This window comes from Grus americana, unplaced genomic scaffold (assembly GCF_028858705.1).
Source record: "Grus americana isolate bGruAme1 unplaced genomic scaffold, bGruAme1.mat scaffold_895, whole genome shotgun sequence".
Lineage (NCBI taxonomy): Eukaryota > Metazoa > Chordata > Aves > Gruiformes > Gruidae > Grus > Grus americana.
The window spans coordinates 3,009-10,578 of record NW_026562085.1 but is presented as its reverse complement, the minus strand read 5'-3'; positions in this window follow the sequence as shown (position 1 = coordinate 10,578).

Genomic DNA, 7,570 nt, shown 5'->3' with positions numbered 1-7,570 from the left:
GACTGCCTTCACCTTGCCATCTTTGATAATTTTGGGGGGGTTTTTGAGTAACAGATCCAGCAGACCATCTCCCTTAGTTGGCTCATTGACCACCTGTGTCAAGAAATTGGCCTTCATGGTCTCCATAAATCTGGATTGCTTGTGCACAAATGTACTGCCCTTCCAGTAGATGCCAGAGTGGTTGAGATGAAGTCTGCCAGGTTTTGCTATCAAGAGGCTTTTTCCAGCTATCTAAATAAATTTTCAGCTACTTCCTTTTCTGGTCAGGTGGTCTTTGTCAGATGCCTGCCACGGTGCCACCTGAGTTGGTCTGTCCTCTGATACTTAACCCAGAAACCTTTGAGTCAAGTCTTAAAGAATTGCAGTCTCACAGGAATTAAAGATGAAAGGACTAGCTGACACCCTGAATTTACCTAAAATAGATATTACATTGGGTGATCAACATAGTGTGTTATGATAGCAGTGTACTTTTTTTGTTTGGAATGGGTTTTTTGGGAAGATTTGTCAAGATGTTTTTGAGTAGGGCCTAGCAACCAGTGGTTCTGTGTTAATGTTTTGTTGTCATTTTGTATGTTGGGTAGTGGGTCAGGACTTTTTTCCCCACATTTCTGTTTATGTTCATTACAGATTGTAGAATTCAGGTGTTTAATGTGTTGAGAAAGTCGTTTGTGTATATACACATGTGTGTTTGGTTCTCAGAAAACTTGTCTTGTGTTTCTTGGTTGTTGGAGCTCTTAAGAAGTCTGGTAAACATTAGGCTCAGGGGCAGCAGCTCCTGAGTTGCTGAAAATATTTCTAGTGAGAGATTCTGTGTGCGAAGCTATGCCTAGAGAGCCCAATGCAAAGTCCTGTTTAGTCCCTGTTCAAAGTCCAGAGGGTTTAAGCGCATGAAATTGTGATTCAATAGATGAGTTGGGGAATCATCCAGACACCAGCGGCTCAACCAGGTATGAAACAGCGTCTGCTTTGCAAGGCCCTGGGCCAGGGCACTAAAGCATCACTGCAAGAAGGAAGAGAACTGTCTGGTGATTTCCTAGCACAGCACTTTCATTGATCAAACTCATTAAAACCTGGTTTGCTGCTGAAAATACAGTAGTTTGAGCAAGTTAACAATGTGAGAATTTGTCTTGAAACATGGTTTGAATTGATAAAATATAAAATTTATATTTGGAATATATTCTGCTAGATTTTCTATTTTATTTGGTTGAAGAGGCCTAGATCAAACACAGACCCTAATAACACTGGCAGGATTTCTGTTCCTCCCTCCCACTCCCTGCAGTGCCATTGTGGTTTAGCGCTGCCTGCAGAAGAAATGCTATGCCCAGTACCTCTCAACAGTGTGGTTTGTGAATTGGCAGTGTTAATGCAAGAGGGTGTTTGATATTTCTGTTCAGCTGTTGTTGTACACTGCATAGCCATTGTTTAGGTACAGCTTAGCAGCCTCTCTTCTTAAACAGGGTCATCTAACCTCTTGCTACGTAATGAGCTATACTTTGGCCAAACTCATGTTGCTTCTGTTTGAACTCAAGGACAATTTTGAATAACATTTAGAGTAAAATATGCAGATTTCACTTCTGTTTCTGAAGCTTTCCAGAATGGATGAAAGACTTTGAAACATGACCTTTGATGTAGCAGCTGATTTCCTTTAAAAAAATGTATATTGTTGTTTCATGCCCTGATGCCTTGCTAATTTCTCTATGGGTGTCTGATCTGTATTGAAAGAAAAGTGTGCCCAGGTGGCCAAGGCCAACAGCATCCTGGCTTGTATCAGACATGGTGTGGCCAGCAGGACCAGGGCAGGGACCGTCCCCCTGTACTGGGCACTGGTGAGGCTGCACCTTGGGTTCAGTTTTGGGCCCCTCTCTCCAAGAAGGACATTGAGGTGCTGGAGCGTGTCTAGAGAAGGGCAGCGAAGTGGTGAAGGGTCTGGAGCCCAAGTCTGGTGAGGACCAGCTGAGGGAACTGGGGTTGTTTAGCCTGGAGAAGAGGAGGCTGAGGGGAGACCTGATCGCTCTCTACAGCTGCCTCAAAGGAGGTTGTAGCCAGATGGGTGTTGGTCTCTTCTCCCAAGGAAGAAGTGATAGGACAAGAGGAAATGGCCTCAAGTTGCGTCAAGGGAGGTTTAGATTGGATATTAAGAAAAATTTCTTCACTGAAAGGGTTGTCAAGCCATGGAACAGGCTGCCCAGGGAAGTGGTGGAGTCACCATCCCTGGAGAGATTTAGGGACATGGTTTAGTGGTGGAGTTGGCAGTGTTAGGTTTATGGTTGGACTTGATGATGTTAAGTGTCATTTTCAAGCTAAATGATTCTATGAAATCACTCAGCCTTACTGCTTGCTTTTTATTGGCAAGAGCACATCTGTCACTGAAAGTTTCACTAAATAATTTACAGATTTTTTTTTAGCTGTTATATAATTTTTTTTAATCTACATGCAATTAATGCAGTATTCAGTCTAGCCTGAGATTGAGAATCTTGATTCACTGACTACAGATTGTCATTCCCACTGTGATTACCTTACAATGGTTTTAGCAGGAGCTAATGAATGAAGAATAGCACCAAAGAGAGACCGGCATCTGTAGATACGGAAGCTCGCAAGTGCCCCCTCCTTAGCGCTGAAACCCCATGCATCAGCAGCTCATGTGGCATCCCACATCTGGCATGGTGAGGCATGTGACAGTGGCAGACTACAGCTTTTCTCAGTTGTGTGACTCTGCACAGCAGATGTCACATAGATGGGGTGAGATGTGAGCTGCGGGGCTCTGGATCTGGCTTCCAGGCCAGAAACACCTTATGGTGCTGGCAGCTTTGGTCTGGGAGCAGGGGCTGGACGTTTTGAGTTTTGAGGCTGGGTGCTGGTAGAGAGGGCGAGTGAGATGGTAAGGCATGGTTTGGACTGTTCAGGCAGCTAGGTGAGCCCGCAGCCCCAATGTCAGCACAGGTTGTCAGAGCGGGAGGAGACGTCACTGTGCCATATTTCAAATAGAGACCTTTCATGGACAGGGATGAGTGCCAAGTGGGAACAAATGCGAGTTTCATACTCAAATTTGCAAAACTCAACAGGTCTGGTGTACAGGGCAAGCAGGGTGATGCACTTAGTTGTACAATTGCACATATTGTCTGTCTGAGTACTGAGAGGAGCCTGTCCTGGAGCAGCAAGCAGTGCTGCTCGACTGTGGCATTCGTTGGGCTAATGTCCTCAACCAGGCTGAGCAAATGTAGTAAGTCTTAGAGCAGCCCTGCCTTCCAGTTCATCAGCCTCTTCCTCCAATCTTGTCTGCAGGCTCATTTTGAAAGGCAAAAATAAAAACTGAGATTTCCAACTGGGCATAAATGAGGTCCAGTTTGGGAAAGTGTGTACAGTATGTCAGGAATGTGGAGAGGTGGTGTGTGCTCTTTTTCATAAAATAGGAATTGACTCAGATTTACATCTTTGCCCCCACTCCCCTGTTCCCCAAATACTGGCAACCACTGGCTGAGAACTGGGAAATGCCAAAGTCTATTATAGTTAGTAGCTGTTCTTCAAATTTAGCCATTCCTAGCTGTTAATTTAACAGGGATTTTTAAGTAGGTCAGGAAAAAACAACAGTAATAAAGTAGAGCTAAACTAGACCTGGTTACCACACTAGGAAAAGTATGTTGAATTTCAGTTTGTTTAACATCTTCACTAGTTTCCACTGGCCCACTGTGTGATTGGGCTGTCCCAGGATGGTAATGAGCACTGTCATCTTGGGCGGTCTGCCCCTGCAAAATGATTGAACTTGGTGGTAAAACGAAATTAATGATGAAGGATTGTAGTCCTAGTATTTAGACAGGTCTCTGATTTGGCCAAGAAGAGTTATCACATTTCCTCAAATATCTTTCAGATTCATTTTCTGTTAATGCTTTTGTTATTGCTATCAGTGTAATAACTGTTCTCTTTTAAATATAGCAACTCTTGCCCCTGTTTTCCCTCCACTGTTGAGTTAGAAGTGATAAGAGATTACAGGCTGTACATTTTTTTCCGTTTTTCTCAATCAGATATATTAGTCTCCATAATTTTAAAAAGCAAATTTGCAATACAGTCTTGCTAGGTCCTGCTCTGAAAGAAGAAGAAAAGAGAAAAATCCTGTGGAAAAATACTTCCAGAAGTTAATAAGATGAAAACAACAAGGGTTTAAGGTTCTGCAGCGTCCTTTTGAACTGGCTGGGGACTGACATCCCTTCTGCTTATCGAATTCCCTGCAATTCCGTAGCAGAGAGATGAAACTCTTTAGGATATTTTGGAAGTCTGTAGCAAAGTTTTTACTTCTTGTTCCATCTGTAGAGTCCAGAGACACTTTTCAGCAAGCCTGTTACATTTCTGTAGCACTCTGGTTTTGGTTTCATAGAATCATTTCTGTAAGGGAGTATTAAATGGGCCACATTCATAGGCACGTGCTCCTTTTCCCTGATGGAACAGCAGCATTTTTGAAGTAAACTGAACAGCATCTTAGTTGCAATATTGCAGGTGTTGGAAGCACCTTTAAATGCTTAGTAATCAGGCTGACACCAGATTTTGTGTTGAGCTAGTGTTTATTGTAGGTATCTGCTTTGCATTATTAACTTTGATTTCCACTCAGAACAAACGTTTGGTGGTCCTGTTTTTCCTCTGCTCCAACAGTTGCTTCCTGTGTGTATTTTATTAACTGGATACAAACTCCTTTTGACTCTTTTTGGCAGCGAAGGCCTTTGCCTGTGATGTTGTCTGACCTGCCACCGAGATGCCATTTGGTAGGTAAAGAATGACATCCCTGACCAAACCCTTGCACTTAGAAGAAAGCAGTAGTGATGGAGGGACATTGAACAAGTTGAAGAGAGTAAGGGGAGGTAAACAATCTGCTGTGCTCATTTAGTGGTTCCCAAATGTGGAGAAATTATGAATTGAATCACAGCTTTATAGCAAGGAGATCTTTTAAATACTAAAACCTTCAGGCTTAAAGTGATCTGGCTCTGCCAGGTATTTCTGAGGCCTTTTCAGAGTGAGGAACCCGTGGCTGTTGCATTACTTTAAATGCATCTGCTCCCATTTCCATTCTAGAAAACTTAATGAATTGCTGTCCTTCACCAGTAGGTGAAAGACCATTAGCCTTTAATGAATTTACACTTTTTTTTTTAAATGACACACTTTTTTGTTATGGAACACAAGGAAGAGTGAGACTGTATTCTCATTGTTGATTTCTGGCTATTACTGTTATAATTTGTATAATACTGTCATTTACCTATTTGAGGCAGCTGTGCAGAGTAAAGGGAACCACATATGAGATCACAAGTGACACTTTGGCTGAGGAAACTGCCAAAAATAGCAGGAGTACCACAAGAACATTGTTATTGGCTAAATCCACCTGATGGTAGAGGGTGAGCAATGAAGGTGTTTAATAAAGTATGTTAAAGTCAATAGAAGATTTCCACTGATTCAAAGGGGTCTGAGCTGGATCACTAGGGGAGGGTATATTTTTGTCTTTTCCTGCCTTTATATGTATTAAATGAATGCTGCATGTGAATTGTGTTATGACACTACTACAGCCATTTTAGGGCTCCCATATTTCAGACCAGGATTTCATCTCAATGGATTTCCTGGATAGAAATATGTGTGCATATGCCATGCAGCAATTATAATATTTTTTCATTTCACTGAAAAATCTCGCAGAAATGACTAAAGCCTCCTTTTTTTTTGTGGGAGAGGGACTTAGCCATATGTTGGCCATCTGCATATCATCTGAGAATTTGCCAATAAAATCTTTGTATTACCTCAAAGTAATCTGCAGGCACCACAAATTTAAGAAAGGCACTTTGAGAGTGATTGATTGCTCTTTCAGGCAGCCTAGTGTGTCTCTAGTCTTGTGCTGCTGCTCCAGATGGGGATGGTCTCCTGTATGTCCCATGTCACATCTGCCAGCCTTGCATGGGTGTCCTTGATGTGTCTGAGATGGCACTGGGCACTTACGCTGATGCCGTTTAACTGGTCCTTTTGTGGAAGTCAGTTACCAGAGGGGGAAAAAAAAGGGGAGCGTGTGGAATTTTCATATCCCTCTTCTTAGCTCCTTCAGATATAACTGTGCAAGAAGTAGAAAATACCTGTGTTGATTCTGGAGGACCAGAAAAACCTAAACTATCCTGGCATGCCAGATTGACATTTGGGTGCTTGGCCCAAATGTCAGGGCAATTTGCTGGGGAAGGGGAAGGAAATTCCACCAAATCCTCTCTAGGTATAAAACTTCTCTCTCTGTTCAATGTACTGGAAATAGCTAATCAACAGAGCTGCAAGCTTCTGCTGACTTCAGGATCCTCAATATATTGTTTGATCTGAAGAAATCGGGGAGCATTGATAAAGCGTGTTAAGTTATCAGCAGAACATCTCAGGATCTATAATCTGAGCTTTCTGGAGCAAGTGGTGGGGTTTTTGTTATATTCAAGAATGGCATTAAGCATGTAATGAGTACTGGGATATTACGTGGGATATTACAACAGGTCCTGTAGCTGGCAACGTAACTAACTTGTGTGAAGTGTCACAACATTTCGTAGCTCCTTAAGCCTGTAAAGAGTGAGGAAATGCATTGCTCGTCTATTGTGTATATTCTCGTGCTTTGTGCTATACTGTCCTGGTTCTGGCTAGGATAGAGTTCATTTTCACAAGGAGCCAGGACAGGTGAGCCAAGCTGGGCAGGGGGTTATTCCATACCATGTGCCATCATGCTCCCCATAAAAGGGGGCTGGTTGGGGAGGGGTGGGTTCCGCGTGGCTCCGGGACAGGCTGAGCGTCTGCTCAGTCATCAGATCAGTAAATTGCTTTCTGTTGTCACCCATTGTGAATATCTGTTATCAGTACTGTTATTGGTGTTTCCCTCTCCCTTGCTGTCCCAGTCAACTGTCCTTATCCCAACCCACAAGGCGTTGCCTTTGTTTTTCTCATTCTCCTCCCCATCCTGCCGGCGGAGGGGTGAGCGAGCGGCCGCGTGGTGCTCAGCTGCCGGCTGGGGCTAAACCATGTCATATACCTGCATTGACGAGAGCTGATGATGCCATTGAAAAATACCTAGTGGAGTCTGGATATTGTCAAAATGAAAGCTGAAACAGCTCAGAGTGGAGATTGTACGAATAGTGATGAAAGAACCACTCATGGGGGGCCAAGATACAGCACTGCCCCTGTGTGGGCCCACCTGTGGTGCCCTCAGTTGCATTATTATGTCTATGTTGTGACTTGCTAACCATAGCCTATAGCAGACCAGGTGACTTCATTGCCTTTGGTGGGATGATCATCAAAAGTGACATGGAACTTTGTCTCATCTCCACAGTTAGAAAAGCATGCAGTGATTGAGGTAGTTTGCATCTGACAAAGGAAGCAACTATTTCAACTATATAAATGTACTACAAAAATCTAAGATCATGTTTCTGTTTAGAAATGAGTAGCTGCTTGCTGTGCACTTTCAGTTTTGGAAATTCTGTGATCAATCTGTTACAGGTATTACAGTGGCAATTGGGATTTTGCAATGCAGTGACCATAGCAGGCCATCCTGTGCATTTCCTTCTGTATGTTGGACATGGCTGTGTGG